Source organism: Ovis aries, chromosome Y, assembly GCF_016772045.2.
Source record: "Ovis aries strain OAR_USU_Benz2616 breed Rambouillet chromosome Y, ARS-UI_Ramb_v3.0, whole genome shotgun sequence".
Classification (NCBI taxonomy): domain Eukaryota; kingdom Metazoa; phylum Chordata; class Mammalia; order Artiodactyla; family Bovidae; genus Ovis; species Ovis aries.
In genome coordinates, this window is record NC_082741.1 from 10,486,796 (window position 1) to 10,508,259 (window position 21,464).

Below are 21,464 nucleotides of genomic sequence, written 5' to 3' on the forward strand. Positions count from 1 at the left end.
TATTCTCCCTTTGTTTCTTGATGAGTCTGGCTAACGGTTTGTCAGGTTTATTTATCTTCTCATAGAACCAGCTTTTAGCTTTGTTGATTTTTGCTATTGTTCTTCTGTTCCTTTTGCATTTATTTCTGCACTAATTTTTAAGATTTTGTACCTTTGTCTAACCCTGGGGTTCTTCATTTCTTCCTTTTCTAGTTGCTTTAGGTGTTGCTTCACTTCACTTCAGTCACTCAGTCGTGTCCAACTCTTTGCGACCCTATGAATCTCAGCACGCCAGGCCTCCCTGTCCATCACCAACTCCCAGAGTTCACTCAGACTCACATCCATCGAGTCAGTGATGCTTTAGGTGTAGAGCTAGGTTATTTATTTGACGTTTTTCTTGTTTCTTGAGGTAAGCCTGTATAGTTATGAATGTTCCCCTTAGCACTGCCTTTATAGTGTCCCATAGGTTTTAGGCTGTTGTGTTTTCATTTTCATTCACTTCTACACATATTTTGATTTCTTTTAAAATTTCTGTGATTTGTTGGTTATTCAGAAGCGTGTTGTTCAGCCTCCATTTGTTGGGATCTTTAATAGTTTTTCTCCCATAATTGACATAGAATCTTACTGTATTGTGGTCAGAAAAGATGCTTGGAATGATTTCAATTCTTTTGAATTTACCAAGGCTAGATTTATGGCCTTGGTTGTAATCTCTCCTGGAGAAGGTTCCATGTTCACTTGAGAAAAAGATGAAGCACATTGTTTTGGGGGTGAAATGTCCTATAGATATCAGCTAGGTCTAACTGGTCCATTATATCATTTAAAGTTTGTGTTTCCTTGTTAATTTTCTGTTTCATTGAACTATTCATAGGTGTGAGTGGGGTATTTAAGTCTCCCACTGTTATTGTGCTATTGTTAATTTTCTCTTTCCTACTTGTTAGCATTTTCCTTACATACGGTGTTGTTAAATGCCCACCTATGGTGGGTGCATATATATTTATAATTGTTACATCTTCTCAGATCGATCCTTTGATCATTATGTAGTGACATACTTTGTCTCTTTTCACAGCCTTGATTTTAAGGTCTATTGTATCTGATATGAGTATTGCTACTCCTGCTTTCTTTTGGTCTCTATTGGCATGGAATATCTTTTTCCAGCCCTTCATTTTCAGTCTGTATGTGTCCAGTATTTTGAGGTGGGTCTCTTGTAGGCAACATCTATAGGGGTCTAGTTTTTGTATCCGTTCAGGCAGTCTTTGTCTTTCAATTGGGGCATTCAACCCACTTCCATTTAAGTTAGTTATTGATAAGTATGATCCCATTGCCATTTACTTAGTTATCTTGGGTTTGAGTTTATACACCCTTTTTGTGTTTCCTGTCTAGACAAGATCCTATAGAGTTTGTTGAAGAGCTGGTTTGGTGGTGCTGAATTCTCTCAGCTTTTGCTGTCTGTAAAGCTTTTGATTTCTCCTTCATATTTGAATGAGATCCTTGCTGGGTACAGTAATCCGGGTTGTAGGTTTTTCTTTTTTATCACTTTAAGCATGCCCTGCCATTCCCTTCTGGCCTGAAAAGTTTCTAGTGAAAGATCAACTGGTTTCCTTATGGAAATCCCCTTGTGTGTTATTTCTTGTTTTTCTCTTGCTGCTTTTAATATTTGTATTTTGTGTGTTTGATCTTGTTAATTTGATTAATATATTCTTTGGGATGTCTCACCTTGAGTTTATCCTGTTTGGGACTCTCTGGGTTTCTTGGACTTCGGTGACTAGTTCCCTGGCCTTTTTAGGGATGTTTTCAACTATTATCTCCTCAAGAATTTTCTCATGGCCTTTCTTTTGTCTTCTTCTGGGACTCCTTTCATTTGAATGCTGGGGCATTTAGCAGTGTCCTAAAGTTCTCTGATGTTGTCCTCATTTTTAAAAATTCTTTCTTTCTTTTTTCCTCTCTACTTCCTTTATTTCTATCATTTTGCCTTCAACCTCACTTATCCTATCTTTTGCCTCCTTTATTATACTGTTGGTTCCCTGCAGAGTGTGTTTGATCTCATTGATTGCATTATTCATTATTGATTGATTCCTTTTTATGTCTTCTAAGTCCTTGCTAAACATTTTTCCCCTCTTCTCAATGCTTGTCACCAGGCTATTTATCTGTAACTCCATTTTATTTTCAAGATTTTTAAAAATTATTTCTGACTTATTTTTCAGGTGGATGCCCTATCTCCTCTTTTGTTTGGTTTGATGGGCATTTATCATGTTCCTTTACCTGCTGATTTACATGTTTTAAACCCAGCTTTGACTAATGTCAGTGAATCACACACATAAAAACTGGTGCAAGGGACAATTTTTGATACATCCTATTTATTACATTAAAAATAAAAGGGAAACTGCCCAAATCAATTATACACTTTAAATACTATCTCAATAAAGATTTTTTTAAATGCCAACCACCCTGACTTCCCAGTTCCTTCGGATCATAATTCAGCCCCCATACCCCTCAACTGCTCTTCATTCTCTGATCTCATCAGCCCCATCTCCAATGTCAAATCCCTCATTCTGGCCTCTGTAGCCCTTCTCCTCTTTTTGAAGGTCCAGACGCCCCCTCAGGTCTTTTATTTGCTCTCCCTTCTACCTGGGACGTTCTTCCAATCAGGGTACAGGCTCTGAGATCTAGCTGCCCAGCAGAATCACCCGATGAGTTTATGGGTGCCCCAGCCCCACCTCAGAGAGTCAGAGGCCATTATTTGGGGAAAGAGGGTGGCAACCTGGACATTTATTGTTGTTTTAAAACTTGCCAGGTGCTTCTAAAATTCATCCAGCATTAGAAATCACTGCCCAAGACATCATGCTCAGTCCCCACCATCTTTAGGTTTCAGTTCAAAGGCCAGTTCTACAGGAGGCTCTCCCCAGTCACACCATCTACCTCCCTTCCACTCTCTACTTATTTGATTCTATCCCAGCTAGGATTCTATCATATACAGATCTGCTTCCCAGTGAGAATGTCAGATGGATGGAGGCAGCAGCTGTGTCCTCAGTGCTTGGCTCACAAAGATGCTCAACACACAGCTGTTGCCTGAATCAACCTCCACTGGTGCCCTCCTGGGTCTAGCTCCAGCTTTAGGGGCTGGAGTTCTCCATGAAGACCATGAGGTGGCGATAGTGCCTGGCTGCATTAAAGGTCATCCCTAGACACACCCCTGTGCTGGGCTGGGCAGTGGGGACAAGGTGGGTGGGGGGGAGTGGTGGCATCAGGGAGTTGTGGGTGCCCATCCTGCCCTGCACCCAGCCATTGTTCTGGGACAGGAGCAAGTACTGTGACAGACAACATGGTGGCCTCCCTCTTCCGCTCATTTCTAGACTCTGAGCCACTGAGCCCTGAAAACACCCAACTCAGACTAAAGTCAGAGGGAGAAGGCCATGCCCCGCAGTCTGAAACCTCCAAGTCCTTCCTCTCTTACCTGGCCAGTCACTGAGCCCTGGAAATAACCTCCTGAGATGAGTCCCACAGACCCCTCACCTAACTCATGACTTGCACACAAGGCTGGTATGCTGGCTGTGGCTGGTGTCTGCAGGCCAATTGAATATCCATCTTCCTGGGGTTGTGACATGGCCTGTCACCTTTCACATGGTAGGCTCCCATAGCCAGAAAGAAGAACAAGGAAGCTCTTGTAGTCCTCTCTCAATCAGTCCCATTCCATTCCTTTCACAGCATCATCCAGGGATAGCATGAGGGGACTATGCCCTGCTTTTGTCCAGCCATGGAGCTGAGGAGTGTTCACATGTTTAAATGATTGAGAAGAAAAAAACTAACAACAACAACAACACTTATGTGACCCATGAAGACGAAATGACAAGGGTGTGCCTGGGCAGAGTCAAGGTCACATGTTGCCCACAGAGCTCCTTTTAGCCCAGGCTGCCATCTTGGCCACTGAAAGACAAATTCACTCTCTCCCAGTGTTCTTCTGAGACTGACCCAGGATTTCCCTTCTGTCTCCATCTCTGTCAGTAAATCCCCAAGAACTGGACTTCCCAGGAAAGCTCCCAGTGGGGACCATTATTTATAAGGTGGAGAAAAATGTTCACAACCTCATGTGGCCCCGTCTCCATCTTTGGTTTAAACCTGATACAGCCATCCCGACCAAATGGAAAACTTCAAATTTGAGGATGACCAAGGCATTTTTTCCCTAAAACAGTTTAATTTAAATACTGTGAAGAATCTGAAAATATTAGGTCGTGGGGAGTACCCGAAAGAGCATACCACGTTAACCCACTGGTTCAGTCACAAAGAAACACCATCATCATAAAAGATATTTAAGTTTAATACAAATGTTATACGAAGAAAATAAATGCTAAAAGCAATTATGCTCACAAATAAGGCCAGATAGGCTAGTTTTTTGTTTGTTTTGTGTTTGGGTTCTTTTGACAACTGCAGTTGACATATGTTCTTTCCTGTTTCCTCCTAGTACTTTCTTTTTAAAATTTCTTTTCTAATATGAGTAACCACCTGGAAACTGTAGAATTCACGTCCTCTTATCAATAATGTAGAGAAAGGAAACAAAACTAAAATGTACAACAAAATATACTGGAATGATATTATACAATTATTTTTTCTCATATACCTACATCACCCTTTTGCTTTGTTCAATGCTTCTTGTTTTAAACAGCACACAAAATGGTACTAAAGCACATGTAATGTAATAGCACAGTGGCGGTCTCCTTCCTGTCAAACTGCCTTTGTTTCATGCCGACATTGAAACCATAAAATCCCACTGTATAAATATTGCATACATGCTTCATCTCAAATATCCTCCGCATGTGTCTTGCTTTTGACTTCTCACCTCCGTGAAGCATGGTCATCTCTTACCAAGAAGTTGTGAGTGTCTTTAAAGAAACCACAAAACAAAGGAAAACTGTTTCAGAGCTACTGACTTGAATACTTTCTATGGCCTTCTCTTCTGCAAACTGAGCTGAGTGGGGCTTGCTTCTAGTAAATCATCTGTAAACAAGGATGTGGAGTGTTTTTGTTTTTTTCTTTTTTTCCCTTTATTTGAGTGGAGTCATCATAGAAATCACATCAAATTAATGAGCTCCTCCACATACCCTTCTGGTCCAGAGAGCTTCCCTTTTATAGCATGGTGACATAGTATTTCAAAGGGGCCAATGGGTACATGTGGTGTGTCCATAGCAGCACTGAACTCTGTGCTGGAAATTCCTGATCCCAATATGCTGTGTACAGACATACAGATGGAAACAGCTCATGGGGCATCATAGAGGAGGAGCTGTGCACTGCAAAGTGACCCTTGTGCCCTCTCAGTACCCCTGTGACAGATGGCAGGCTGGCCATCCTTTCTCCAGCATCCAACCATTCTTTTTGTTGTTGGGTGTGTTGTCTTTTTTTTTTCTTCTTCTTCTTCTTCTTCTTCTCTCTCTCTCTCTCTGTCATTTTTATAAGTTAAAGTTAATACAAATGTGAAAAGGGGAAAGTACTCTAGGCTTGATGACATTCACAAATTATGCATTTATTTACATTAAAGTAAAGGTTCCATATGGGTGGAACAGTATTCATCAAGGGTAATGCCAGACATGAGACAGTGTGGCCTGCCCTGCATACCATGTGCAGAGGCCAAGTATGAGGGTGGCGGTCCTCCTGTCTAATGTCTTTTTGCAGGTTCCAGTTTCTCTGGTGTCTGGGTTGTTTCTCTCTGCAGGATGGGTGGCTTTTGTCCCATCATGTCCCGACTCTCAGAAGGTGTCCAGATGGGACTCTTTTGGAATGAGGCTCTTTGAACTGGTACCAGTGTTATGCTCAGAGCAGGCTGACCCTTGCTTCTCCTCACTGCCTCTCCAACAATTGGGTTTACTGCTCCAGGAATGGTCTGGGCAGGAGGGAAGCCAAGAGGAAGGAGGGGGGTGGTTAGCATTCCTGACCATCCCTGGCCATTCCTGCCTACCCGGTTCTACTTGATCTGCACCTGCTCCGCCAGGGAGCCACCTTCCTCTCCCGACTCCCCCCAGCACACAGGGGAAAAATCCTGCCACCATTTACTGACCTGAATTTTGGGGTCTTCAAGGATTTAACAAGAGCTGGTTGGAAAAAAATAGAAGGGCATCATGCTCAGAGGAAATACAGATTAGTGGGGAAAGGTACTGACTTATCGAGGAAGATGTTTCTTATGCAGTACTTGGTTTAGGCACCCTTGCTGCATGAGCAGATATCAAGTACCCCAGGTCCTTATTATGTTCAAACTTGGGCACTAAAAAAGGCACTGAGATTTGGCGTTCTCTTCTTACTTCTGTTAATGGAGTTTGTTTCATCATTGTATAGGCAACTTGAAAACAGACTTATACCTAAACCAGCCAAAGGAAAAGGAGGGAGGGCCACAATGGTTAAACCCAGCTGGTTTAATGGTTAAGATCTACTGGCTCCCAGTAAGGAAAAGCTAAAGGGGCCAACTGAAGGATGAAAGAACCAGAGTAAGACCTAAGGGAGCTACAAGGACATGTGCGTTGTAAGGAGTTACACTGTGGATGAGTAAGATGTGACAACACTGAAGGAAGAGCCAAACGAGTTTTCCGTCCAGCTGGGAGACGGCCCAGCCTGCAGGCTCAGTGGGGTGGCTGACTCTGAGACCCATCAGCACATCACTAAGATCCCATTGTACTTTAGATCATTTACCAAGTTTAGACAGATTGGGACAAAACATTTTTTAACTTCTTGAGGTGGGATGATAATATTTGAACAGAAGAAGTTGGCTTCATTGACTATACCAAAGCCTTTGACTGTGTGGATCACAATAAACTGTGGCAAATTCTGAAAGCGATGGGAATACCAGACCACCTGACCTGCCTCTTGAGAAACCTATATGCAGGTCAGGAAGCAACAGTTAGAACTGGACATGGAACAACGGACTAGTTCCAAAGAGGAAAATTAGTATGTCAAAGCTGTATATTGTCACCCTGTTTATTTAACTTCTATGCAGAGTACATCATGAGAAACCCTGGTCTGGAAGAAGCACAAGCTGGAATCAGGACTGCCAGGGGAAATATCAGTAACCACAGATGTGCAGATGACACCACCCTTATGGCAGAACGTGAAGAGGAACTAAAAAGCCTCTTGATGAAAGTGAAAGAGGTGAGTGAAAAAGTTGGCTTAAGGCTCAACATTCAAAAAATGAAGATCATGGCATCTGGTCCCATCACTTCCTGGGAAGTAGAAGCGGAAACAGTGGAATCAGTGTCAGACTTTATTTTGGGGGGCTTCAAAATCACTGCAGATGGTGACTGGAGCCATGAAATGAAAAGACACTTTCTTCTTAGAATAAAGGTTATGACCAACCTAGATAGCATATTGAAAAACGGAGACATTACTTTGCCAACAAAGGTCCATCTAGTCAAGGGTTTGGTTTTGCCAGTGGTTATGTATGGATGTGAGAGCTGGACTATGAAGAAAGCTGAAGCAAAGAATTGATGCTTTTAAACTCTGGTGTTGGAGAAGACGCTTGAGTGTGCCTTGGACTGCAAGGGGATCCAACTAGTCCATTCTGAAGATCAGCCCTGGGATTTCTTTGGAAGGAATGATGCTAAAGCTGAAACTCCAGTACTTTGGCCACCTCATGCGAAGGGTTGACTCATTGGGAAAAGCTCTGATGCTGGGAGGGATTGGGGTCAGGAGGAGAAGGGGACGACAGACGATGAGATGGCTGGAATGCATCACTGACTCGATGGACATGAGTCTGAGTGAACTCCGGGAATTGGTAATGGACAGGGAGGCCTGGCGTGCTGCGATTCATGGGGTCACAGACAGTCGGACATGTCTGAGCCACTGAACTGAACTGAACTGAACTGACTGAACTGTGAAGCTTAGAGACAGAATCAGCAAGGGACCATCACCTAGAAGGGTGACTACTCTTATCATCACCTAGTGATAGACAGGCATGGTGATTTCCTGAGCTCTGGTTCTGGAAGAGAAGAAGCAAAGACAGTGATAAGGACCTCCCAAGTTATACATTCACTCAGGAGAGAACACTTCCTCATCACTTCCATCTGGGACCCAAAGCAGGTGTTATTGTGGAGGGCAGAGCTGGGGTCCATGGTCAAGCTCTCTTATGGTTCTTGTCCATCTCTTCTTACACATTCCTCCCTACTCATGACACCCACACTGTTAGTCCTCTGGAAGGTCAGTGATGTAGCTGGTCGTCATGACACGGAAACTCTGACAAAAATGCAGTGAAGTTACATTCAGTCTCCCCAGCATTGTTGAAGGCAGAGACCAGCTGGGCAGCAGGCTTTAGCTTACTTAGCACAGAAGCCACATCCCAGAGCCAGGCTGGCCACCTGAGTAACTGAAGAGCCTGACCTCTCCCATGGACAGGACAGGGCACGCTGGCTGGTTCAGCCAGTCACTGTGGAGGACAATGGGTATTACTCCAGGATGCATCATGAAAAGAGCAAGGATGGAGCTCCTTCAAGAAGCCAGATCAGGAATTCCCTGGTTAGGGGAATTGGTGCTGGTTTGGATTTGATGCTTTCAACTAGGTGCAAGTTCTGGTTAGGATTAGGTGCTTTCACTGTCAATGGTACAGGTTTACAGGTTCAATCTATGCGTGGGGAACTAAGATCCCATGAGCTGTCTAGTCTGTTTAAAAAAAAATGAGAGAGAGAGAGAGAAAGAAAGAAGCCAGACTATCCATCCTCACTCTCTCATTTCCTACTTCAGCTTCCAATGGCCATTAAAGGCACAGCAAGGAAGAAACCAGGCACAGCCAACACCCATCACTCAGGAGAATACATGTCCACAAAGAACAGACACATACACACAGACACTCACAAGGCGAGCTCTTTGGCTGCTGGAAAAAGTTCCCTGTTGGCTGCCATGGGGTGGGTTCATTCTTATACTTCTGGGCTGGGTAGTTTCGTTGAGGCGGGTCATCCACAGTGGTTGGGGCAGAGGTACATTGTGTGTCACACCTTTTGCTAACTGAAGAGATAGCACAGCATCCTCAGAGACTGTCAGAGAACTACAGTCTGGAAGAGAGCTCGAGTCCTTGCAACCCCACCAGCTTGCTATCCTGGTCTCCAATAGGCTACTGATCTTAGCACTGGAGAGCTGGTGGGTCAATGTTGCCATTTTCTAACTTAAGCCATTCAAATAAGACTAACGCTTTTAAAAATGCATACTAAACCATGAACAGGATCACTGGACACTGCACAAGATTACAGGTGGAAATAAGGTCATCAGTTCAGTTCAGTCACTCAGTTATGGTGCAGAAGGTGGAGCTGGGAGAAGAACATCCCAGGGAGCCTGATGACTGGGGTGGGGGACGTGGGGGAGGGAAAGACCCTGAATTGTCAGTATTAGGGTATTACTTCAGTATTACTCTAGAGTGTGAGCTGGGCTGGAGGTCCCTTGAGCCCTGACCAGGACTATGAGCTCAAGCCTTTTCATTTTTCCCTGTTTTCACTTCACAGCCATCTGGCTGAGGGGTTGTGTCAAAGCAGACAGACCAGCTCATGTCTGACTCTCTAGGTCATTCCAGTGCACCAGCCCCGAGCACACTGCCTCAAAGCTGGAATGGTACCCAAATTTGGGGGAAGGGTTTGGAGGATTAAATAAAATGATGACATCAGTAATAAAGAGTAGTGGGTAAAGCCTGGGATTAGGTAGGGTGTCAGTAACAGCCCCACCACCTGCTGCTGTGATGGAGACTGCTGGCTGGCTCGCTGCATTTCCCAGGTCACTAGGTAAGAAATATGCTTGGAACTACAGACAGAGGTTTGTAACACTGTATGGGAGGAAGTGATGAAAACCATCCCTAAGAAGAACTGCAAGAAGGCAAATGATGGTCTGAGAAGGCCTTTCAAATAGCTGAGTGAAGAAGAGAAGTGAAAAGCAAAGGAGAAAAGGAAAGATATATCCACATGAATGCAGAGTTCTGAGGCATAGGAAGGAGAGAGAAGATAGCCTTCCTAAGCATTCAATGCAAAGAAATAGAGGAAAATCATAGACTGAGAAAGACTAGAGATCTCTTCAAGAAAGTTAGACATTCCAAGGGAACATTTCATGCAAGGAGGAGCACAATAAAGGACAAAAGCGGTAAGGACCTAACAGAAGCAGACAATACTAAGAAGAGGTGCCAAGAGTACACAGAAGAACTATTGATAATGACTGGGATAACCACGATGGTGTGCTCACTCAGCTAGAGCCAGACTTCCTGGAGCAAGAATCAGTTGGGCATTAGGAACTACCACTATGAACAAAGCTAGTAGACGTGATGGGATTCTGGCTGAACTATGTCAAATCCTAAATGGTGAGGCTATGAAAGTGCTGTACTCAATACCCGGCAAACTTGGAAAACTCAGCAGTGGCCACAGTACTGAAAAAGGTCAGTTTTCATTCCTATCCCAAAGAAAAGGCATGTCAAAGAATGTTCAGACTACCAACAATTGCACTCATCTCACACACTAGCAAAGGAATGCTCAAAGTCTCCCAAGTCTTCAACAGCAAGTGAACCAAGAACTTCTAGATGATCAAGAGGGATGTAGAAAAGGCAGAGGATCCAGAGAGTATATTGCCAACAACCGCTGGATCACAGAAGAAGCAAAAGAATTCGAGAAAAACATGCAGTTCTGCTTCACAGAGTATGCTAGAGCATTGGACTCTGTGGATCACAACAAACTGGAAAATGCTTAAGGAAACAACAACACCAGAACAACTTACCTGCCCCTGAGAAATCTGTATGCAGGTCAAGAATCAACGGTTAGCATCGGGCGTGGATCAATGGACTGGTTCCAAATTGGAGGAAAGGAGTACATCAAGGCTGTCTACTGTCACTTTGCTTATTTAACTTCTATGCAAAGTACATCAAAGGAAAGGTCGCATTCAATGAAACTCAAGCTGGAATCACCTCAAATATGCAGATGACACCATCATTTGTCAGAAAGCGAGGAGAAAACTGAAGAGTCTGTACTGATGAAAGTCAAAGTGGATAGTGAAAAATCTGGCTTAGAACTCAACATTCAAAAAACGAAGCTCATGGCATCCGGTCCCATCACTTCATGCTGAATAGAAAGGAACACAGTGGAAACACTGACAGACTTTACTTTCCTCAACTACAAAATCACTCCAGATGCTGAATGAAGCCATGGAATTCAAGGACATTTGCTCCTTGGAAGAAAAGCTATGACAAACCGAGGGAACACATTAAAAAGCAGAGATATTAATCTACTGACAAAGGTCCATCCAGTCAAAGCTATGGCGTTTCCCGTAGTCATGGATGAGTGTGAGAACTGGACCTAAAGAAAGCTGAAAGCCAAAAAATGGGTTGATGCTTTTGAATAGTGGTGTTGGAAAAGACTCTTGAGAGTCCCTGAATTTCCAGAAGATCAGCCAGTCAATCCTAAAGAAAATCAGTCCTGAATATTCACTGGAAGGACTGGTGCTGAAGCTCCAACAGTGTGGCTACTTGATGCGAAGAACTGATGGACTGGAAAAGATTCTAAACGTGAAAAAGACTGAAGGCAGGAAGACAAGGGGATGACACAGGATGTTGGATGGCATCACTGACTCAATGTACACAAGGCTGAGCAAGCTAGGGGGAGATGGTGAGGAACAGGGAAGCTTGGTGTGCTGTGGTCCATGAGGTCACAAAGAGTCAGTCATGACTGAGTGACTCAACTGAACTGAATAATGCTTATGAGAACCGTCCCCTATAGCTGAGTCCTGCCCCCAGCTCTATGAAATATTCAAGGTGTTGGAACAAGTCTGATACCGCAAATCTCCAGGAAGTTCCAACAACCCCAGAAATACCTGCATATTTCAGATGTTCATATGACAACCTCAGATATGCAGATGACACCGCCCTTTGTCAGAAAGCGAGGAGGAACTGAAGAGTCTGTACTGATGAAAGTGAAAGTGGACAGTGAAAAAGCTGGCTTAGAACTCAACCTTCAAAAACTAAGCTCATGGCATCCAGTCCCATCACTTCATGCTGAATAGAAAGGCAAACAGAAATATGTCCTGAATTTCTAACTGGTGATACTGCACTTAGTCTGGCATCAGTTCAGTTCAGTTCAGTCGCTCAGTTGTGTCCGACTCTTTGCGAGCCCATGAATCACAGCACACCAGGCCTCCCTGTCCATCACCAACTCCCAGAGTTCACTAAGGGTCACGTCCATCGAGTCTGGTATGCTGAGGCACTAACACCATAAAAGCTCGGAGGGCAGTGGCCATATTTCTTTTTATTAAGTTTGGCAATAAGCCCCCAAGCCCTCCAGACATGTCTGAAGCAGCTCCCACCACCTCAGGAAGTCAGATTGTAGCTCAGAAATCTCCCGTTCACTCTCCTTTCCAACTTCCTCCAGCATATCACCTACCTGTAGCATTTTCTGTCCCTGGCCTGGTAAAGAGTCTCTGTTCTTAGAGTCTTCACTGAATTCCATGAGTGCCCATCCATTGTCCATATTTTGAGCTGCCTGCTGACTATCTGGCAACATTTGAGGAATGGAAATGAGAGGCTGAAGGCAGGCCTGCACTGAGATTAATTAAGTTCCATAGGGGGAACCTGCACTTCCTTTTAGCTAAGCTGAGTGTTGTTAGTGATTTGAATCCTATTGATCTGATCATCTGGAAGATGAGCATTTTCTCTCCAACACTGGCATTAAAGGCTTCTATATGGCTTCACATTGGGTGTTCATCTTCTCCAAGGCCTACTGTACCTTACTGTTACCTCCAGTGTTCTTACTTGAGCATGCCTTGGTCCCGATGTGCTGCAGTAGAGGCTCTTCCAGACGTGGCCAACGTGGATGGTGCAGAGGTCTTCCTAGCACAGTTTCTCGAGCTGGTAGAGGACTTGAACTCTATACTCTTTATCAATCCTGGGGATGTTCCCCTGGCATGGGTGAAGGTGTTAATGGTGAGCTTGCCTGGACCTGTGGTTTTGCTGCTCATAGTGGCCTTTGTTGGGGTTGAGGACCATGTATCCCTCCATGGGTTGGGGCCCTTCAGTCTGGAGTGGATTGTATTCCTGGTTTATTTTTTCTTTCAGATATGTAGTTAGGAAGCTAGAATGGTGGCCTCTTTGGGGTCTCGGGAATCCAGAGGACTGGAGAGAGGTGTGGCGACCATAGACAACAAACTCTGCTGTGGACAAGGTGACACCAACACGCCCACCTGGCCAACCGTGTGGGGGGCAGGCCCAGGTGGCTCCAATGGTGTGAGAGGCCTTGTGACACTCTAGGCTGCCTTATGGCTACTGCAGCCTAGAGTCTTGGTGAGGGGAGGTTTAGGGAGGCCTAGACCTCCCTCCTTACCATGATGTCATGGTGACCATGTCATCACAACTTTGTGATTTCATTACAGCAATGGGCAGCGATGTCTTGGTCACTACCATTTGCCTCCTCGGATTTAAAAAGAGATGTATGTGAAGGATAAAAGGACAGGACTGTATCTTTTTAACGAGATCAGACTGACTTCCTGATGTGTTTATTTTCTTCTACCACTGCCTGTGAATTATGCTTATTCTAATATTTCCTAGGTCAACTTCACCCATGAAATAGGAGTAAGTTCTAGGCCAGCTGGATCTCTAAAAAGACAGTGAAAGCTCTTAGGGAGCATGAGGTATCTGTGAGGATTATCAGTTGATGGGAAAAAGAGCTCTTTAGCATTTTCCATTCCCTAAAAATATATGTATGACAAAGCCAATAGACTATTGTAAATTAATTAACCTCTGATTAAAATAAAGAAATTTTTTAAAAAAGTAAGAAAAGGATGCCTGTTTTGGAACTGACAGCTTATTTTCCAGAGAAAGTGCATGTACCGGTTTGCTAGTGTTGCCATAACAAAGTGGCCCATCCAGGTAGCTTCAATAAATGTCTTCTCTAAATCCTGGGGATCAATTCAGTAATCAGAGGGTCAGCAGATTTGTCTTTTTCTGACGTCTCTTTTGGATTCTGACTGGCCATTTTTTGCATTTGTCTTCACATAGTAATGTCTCTGTATTGATTGTGACTGATCTCCTGCTCTTATAAAGTGCCAGCCGTATTAACCCAGCCGCCTATATTGAGACCCTGTTTCCAAAAGGAGTCAGAAATAAATTATGATTTATGCAGTCTGACTATACGTAAAGTACAGACTGTTAGAGCCTCAAGATATACATTCTGAGAGAATACAATTTATTCCATAATATTGAGTTTCTTCTTTCCACTTGGTATTGCTCTATCTTTCTCTCTCTGTTCACCCTATGACGTATGTCTCCACAACGCAGAAAACATCTGGTTAGAAAAAAGGATTGTCCAGGGGTAATACAGATGAAGACAAAATTCAGAATTTATAACCAATCTAGAAATCCTCTCCTCAAAGACATAATGGAAGGAAAGCATTTCTATCTTGGAGTAAGTGTTAAAATATAATTTGATGCACACTCAATAAGCAAACTACTAAAAGACTGACAAGAAAAAAGATATACTCTACATATGCATCCTAGAAAATCACCTCATTACTAAATTTTCAAAATAATAAGTAGCCATTGAGTAAGACCGGATGACAACCTTTGTCACACTTGGTCCTAAATTCACCTGGTAATTGGGGGAGCTATCAGTCTCTGCTAATTTGCTTTATACAGAAGGAAAAACTGCTCATACTTTTCTGAGTGTATGTGGTTTTGAACAGAGTCATTTTCTCAGAGAGTCTGTTACCATCCATAGACTTGAAAGATAACTTGCTACTGTAACAAAATACCCATGCAACCAACACCTTTAGGCCAAGCAATATTGAAACACTGGAGTTAAAGCAGAGATATGCTTTGTTGCAGAGCCATGCAAGGAGATGGGTGGCTTATGCCTTTAAAAATCACAATCTACCTACAGAAACAAAAGACCTACATATAGAAAACTATAAAACACTGATGAATGACAAAAATAGATGGAGAAATAGAAAGTGATCTTGGAATGGAAGGACTACTATAGTGAAAATGAATATACTACCCACAGCAATCTATAGCTTGAATGCAATCCCTATTAAGATACCAAGGGTATTTTTCAGAGAACTAGAACCAATAATTTCACAATTTGTATGGAAATCCAAAAAACCTCCAGTAGCCAAAGCAATCTTGAGAAGGAAGAATGGAACTGCAGGAATCAGCCTGCCTGATTTCAGGCTATACTACAAAGCAACGGTCATCAAGACAGTACAGTACTGGCACAAAGACAAAAATATAGATCTATGGAACAAAATAGAAAGCCCAGAGAGAAATCCACACAGCTATGGACACCTTATTTTTGACAAAGGAGGCAAAAATGTACAATGGAGGGAAGACCATGTCCTCAAAAATTGATGCTGGGAAAACTGGTCAACCACTCATAAAAGAATGAAACTAGAACACTTTCCAACACCATGCACAAAAAATAAACTCAAAATGGATCGAAGCTCTAAATGTAAGACCACAAATTATAACACTCCTATATGAAAACATAGGCAAAACATTCTCTGATGTCAGTCACAGAAGGATCCTTTATAACCCACCTCCCAGAATAATGGGAATAAAGGAAAACTTAAAAAAAGGGGGTGGGGATCTAATTAATATTAAAAGCTTTTGGACAACAAAGGTAACTATAAGCAAAGTGAAAAGACAGCATTCAGATTAGGAGAAAAATAATAGCAAATGAAGCAACAGACAAAGAATTAGTCTCAAGACTATGCAAACAACATCTGCAGTTAAAAGTAGGCTACCCAGGAAAAAATCAGCCAAAGAACTAAACAGACATTTCTCCAAAAAGACATTACCTTTGGCTAACAAACACTTGGAAAGGTGATCAATATCACTCATTATCAGAGAAATGCAAATCAAAACCGCAATGAGGTACCATCTATTTATTGTCACAAACACCTATTTATTTTGTATTACCAAAAATCTGTTTATTACTACAATGAGGTACCATCTGTTTATTGTCTACAAACAATAAATGCTGGAAAAGGTGTGGAGAAAAAGGAACCCTCTCAGTGTGAATTCAAACTAGTACAGCCACAATGAGGAACTGTTGGGAGCCAGCACAGGAGATCCCCCCATGACAAGATCATGCGGAGACACCTGACTGGGCAAGGCGAGTTAGGTCTCAAGGGGTTCTCTTCCTGAGCATCTACCCTGAAACAAAATCTGTCTGTTTACTGTCTGTTATACTATACTCTTCTGACATTACAGGGGTCTATCCCTGACCACCTTTCTCTGGAAAAAGTTAACTTAGAGCTTCAACTGGTCTCCTGCATATGAAAGGAGTGTCTCAGCTCAAATCCCTCTGATGGCTCTCTAAATTGCATGACAGTTAGAGACTTTTATAACTTGTGATTGTTTACAGCCCCCCAACTGCGAGAGGCACGAAGCTTAAAACATCTTAAAGATATAGAGTCTTTTCTAAAGAGCTAAAAATGATATTGATGATGGGTTTCACTGCTGAGTCAATGATTGCTTCCAGGCCTCCATATTCTTTATCTTTTAGCTACCTGGAGGATATTAATCAATGTAATTGGGATATAGAAAAAGGAATATAGTAGTTTTGATGTTAGCAACACTAGACTTGAGTTAGTGAACTTTCTCTTTGTTATAAATCACTGTACTCCTCTTTCCTTGTTATAAATTGTTGTGTCCTTGCTATGTAAGAATGTAACCTTAATTAGTGCTTTCTGAGAGTGGCACAAGACTTTGGGAAGAACAACCCTTTTAAGGCAAATAAGTTTTCTGGCTGACGGACCCTTATCAGAAAAGGGCCATAAAATGCTAAAGGCCTCCTGGCCAGAAGATTATGTAAATCACCTAAGACTTGTGCATACAGATAGGTATGCAGAGAGAAAGCCTGGTCTCAAGAAGAGTCAGGGCTGCTGATGCTGCACAGCTTTGCATTATCTATTGATCTCTATGTACAACCAAAAGTATAAAAAGTTTTCTGGACAATAAAGGATGGGCCAGTTCCTGGAAAGACTGGTTCCCCCATGTCTTCTTTTCTTTCTTACCCTATTTTCTGGCTGATTCCCATCTGGAGCATAGAGGCTAGCCATGTCTATAAATTTGCCCAGGTTTCTAAGACCCACGCGAGAGGAAGCACAAGGTACGGCACCCTCCGCTATTCAAGCGGGTGCCTGTGGCCCTATGTAGACCGTTCAAGTCCCTTGTCTTGGGGCTTTATGTAAACCAAGGAATACAGCCTCTTTCCTCCTCTAAATTTCCCACTACAATATTCTTTCCTAATCTCTTTATATTTCTAATTAAATAGTCCTTTCCCAGACGCCGACTCTGTCCCCGCTTTGAATTCACTGGATCCACTGGGGCTGGACCCCAGCAGGGAACAACATAAAGATTCCTTAAAAATCTGGAAATAGAATTGCCATATGATCCAGCAACCCCTCTGCTGGGCATACACACCGAGGAAACCAGAATTACAAGACATGTGTTCCCCAGTGTTCATCCCAGCAGTGTTTACAATAGATAGGACATGGAGGCAACCTAGATGTCCATCGGCTGGTGAATGGACATGAAAGTTGTGGTACATATAGACAGTGGAATATTACTCACCTATTAAAAAGAATGCATTTGAATAAGTTCTAATGAGGAGGATGAAACTGGAGCTTATTATGCCAAGCAAAGTATGTTAGAAAGAAAATTTAACGCATATATATGGAATTTAGAAAGATAGTAACAATGACCCTATATGCGAGACAGCAAAAGAGAAGCAGATGTAACAAACATACTTTGGGTGGGACTCTGTGGGAGAAGGCAAGGGTGAGATGCTTTAAGAGAATAGCATTGAAAGATGTATATTATTGTATATGAAACAGATTGCCAGTCCAGGTTCCATGCATGAGACACGGTGCTCAGCGCTGGTGCACGGGGATGACCCTAAGGGATGAAATGGGGAGGGAGGTGGGAGGGAGGGTCAGGATGGGGAACGCATGTACACCCATGGCTGATTCATGTGATCCTATGGCAAAAATCACCACAATACTGTAAAGTAATTAACCTCCAGTTAAAATAAAAAATTTTAAGAAGAAGTAAAAAATAAAAAAGAAAGATTAGAAAATATTTTAACAGAGTGATAATAAACATACAGATGGTCAGAATTCATAAGATGCATGTCTATAAGTGCTTATAATTTTAAATGCTTGTATTAAAAAACAATGCAAGCCTAAGCCAATGGTGTGGTGGGGGGCGGGGGGCGGGAATCACAAACTCCTCCAAAGCTTTCAGCAAAGCCATATATAGGAAACGTGAGGGAGGGGTTGTGATTAGCTGTTGCAAACTCGTTGCTGTCAGATATTGTTTTCTGGAGGTAAGGTGGTGGTCAGCCAACTGTGTTCCTGTAATCCTCTGGAGGAGGAAATGGCAACCCAGTACAGTATTCTTACCTGGAGAATTCCTGGGAGCCTGGTGGGCTGCCATCTAAGGGGTCGCACAGAGTCGGACACGACTGACGTGACTTAGCAGTAGCAGCAATCCTCAAGCGAAACAAATATTATTCCCTATTCCCTGAAAGGAGATTCCCAAGATTGACTGTCACCCTCCAAGGTCCTGGTTGTGAGGAGGGGGTCCCTGTGTAGCCTGATTATCCTGTCTGGGAGCATTCATCGTTCATCCAGGCTTGTTACTTCCAGAAGTGCCCAGTCCCAGCTGGAAGAGGCAGTTCTCAGTTTTCTGTGCCCTTCTCTTGCCAAGTCCCCCATACCCTGCCCAGCCACCTTCAATGAGGGAGCCAGGTACCCAGCATGAAGCTGGCTCTCAGCCTCCTCAGTCTACCCAAATGGGGAGCTGGATCCTGTACACTGTGACCCATGGAGACTGCCACAACTGTTTGGACATGGAGGTGGGGATGGGACACATTGGCCATTGCTTTGAAACCTGGGCCAGGTCAGTGAGTGGCTTCAGCAAGGGATCCGGGACTCTGTAAGACACAGCCTGTCCCCAAGGTTGCCCAAGCTCCACAGTTTATTACCCAGCCCAAGGCCTAAAGGCCTAGAGGGCTCTGTGGGAAGGCTGTAATGTATCTTTCCGTACATTCTGCTGGGAGGCTTTCTGTTGGTGGTGTTGAGTTTTCTAACTTCCCTAATGGTCTTGGGCTGAGGCCTGCAGCTCCATTTTTCATCCTGCCTCTATTACAATACCTTCCTTGGTGAGCTTACTGAACCTGTGAGTCAAAGTTGGTAACTTGGGCCATCATGGGCCATTTCTACTAGCATGATGACCAAATTCTACTTGTGTCTATAACATAGGGATTTCAACTTAACAATGTCATGTGATGTAAAAACTTTCATCTTCCTCTAACTGAAGTATTTAACTTAACATAATGTCCCCAAGGACATCTATTGCAAACAGGGCTAAAATTTATTTATTCACTGCTGGAATTATAGTTGACATGTAATGTCCAACAATTATTTTTGGACTATAATCATATTACAGTGTTGCTTTAGATTCTGATGTATGTATGTCAAAGTGAATCAATTTTAAGTGTACATACATCCCATCAGTTTTGGATTTCCTTCCGATTTAGGTCACCACAGAGCAAAGTCAAATCCCGTTGTTCTTTTACTTTTCTCAAAACTTAGTTTAGTTTAGTTTTGTTTTGTTTTGTTTTAACTGGGAGTTAATTCCTATACAATATTGTAATGGCTTCTGCCATGCATCAACATTAATAAGCCAAAAGTATATAGTGGTTCCACCCATCCTGGAACCACTCCCATATCCCTTCCTATGCTATTCTTTTGGGTTGTTCCAGAGCACTTGCTTTACATGCACTGCTTTGTGCAGATGAAAACCTGAAAGATGATTTTTCTCTTTTTCCATGTGAGAATATGGGTGCAGAGTTTCTACCTAAAACTGGAAACCTGTATTTCATGTTTGAAAAACTACTGGTATAATTTCCTTTATCATATATGAAATCTTGTCTGTTTCACATATGGATATCTGTGCACACGTCTTGCTACATGATGGGGACTCCTATATATTTCAGATATGAAAATTTGAGCATACACTTCCCTGCTTGAATTCTGAAATTGTATTCATTTCCTATATGAAAATCTCAATGCTATTTTACTGACATGAAGTATGTAATTAAGATCTGGGGAACCAATATGGAATTGGAATTATCTCTTTTTCATAAATGAAATTCTGGACACCACTGTTTCTTTGTGAAATACTTAATTCCCTATTTCTCACATATAAAACAAGGACTGTCCACTGTGATATATGGAGTTCTCTATATTGTCTGTATCAAAACCTAGGCATTATTCTCCTTCATGAAAGTTGGACTTCTCTATATTTCACATCTGAAATCAGAATGAACATTTTCCTGTGAGAAATAAAGACATCTATGTATTTCAGGTGAGCCACTGGGTCTTCAGTCACTGAAACACCTGTTTGCATTTGTGTCTCTGTGCATTACATGCATGTGTGCACACGTGTGTACTTGTGTCATCTGTGTGTGTGTGTGTGTGTGTGTGTGTGTGTGTGTGTCTGGGAGAAGCTCTGTTCCTGTGGGAAGTGAATCCCCATGTGCACAACCTTAGCCATTCAGGAGTCTGCTCTAAGCCTCAGGCCAGGGCGGATGGGTGGAGGGTGGGGTTGGAAAGGACAAGAGCTCACACCGTAGGGTAGTTTGGCATGGGGCTGCGGTGGGGGGCCCAGACTGCAAACCGAGGAAAGTGCTTTGCTTCTTGCTCAGAGCATGGCTGCATTCCTGACACTGCTCAAGCCTAAGGCACAACTTTAGGGATGGACTCTGCAAAAGGTGCACATCTGTGAGGCTGGGGTAAGCATACCCCTCCCCCATCCCTCCCCCCAAATCCCACCCCTGCCCGTGGCTTGCACTTTGGATCCAAGGTGAGCACCTCTGTAACTGAGGTAACCAGGAACTCTGTGTCAGCTGTGTGGATCTCTGAGTACATGGAATCACCGGCTGCCCCAGAGGCAATTCCAAAACACTTGAGGTGTGACCGCACCTAATAGTTGAACACTTCCGGTTCTGAAACTCAGAGACTTGATAAAAATTCTCCTTTTATTCAAAATGAGAGGATAGATATACTAAATAAGAGACATAAGCCCAAGGCTTGGATTTTATTGCTTTAGCCACACTGACTCTTCCGCGGGGTTGGTTTAAAAAGTCACATGTAAGAACAATCAGTCTGTGGACACCCGAGAGCTGTAGTCAGCAGGCCTGGTGTGAATTCAGAAGTGAGCTCAAAGCCAGTTCAAAAGGGTATTCTAGATCCAGGCTGCTACCATTCAAATGCCAATTAGACATCCACAGATTCTGTGACCCTGGACAAGCTGTTTCACCTGGCCAGATCTCAGTGTGCTCATCTATAAAATGGGTGTGAGGATGTCCCTGGAAGTCCAGTCGCTGAGACCTTGCCTTCCAATGTGGGGGGGGTACAGCTTTGATTCCCTAGCCAGGGAGATAAGATTCCACACGCCTTGTAGTAAAAAACCCAAAACATTTTCAAAGAAGGGAAATAAA

General features: G+C 43.1%; 1 pseudogene; it reads right to left on the reverse strand.

The window, feature by feature from the left end:
* Positions 1-5,714: 5,714 nt before the first annotated feature.
* The window catches only part of LOC132658896 (MYND-type zinc finger-containing chromatin reader ZMYND8-like), an 88,593-nt pseudogene continuing 72,843 nt past the window's right edge, over positions 5,715-21,464 (reverse strand).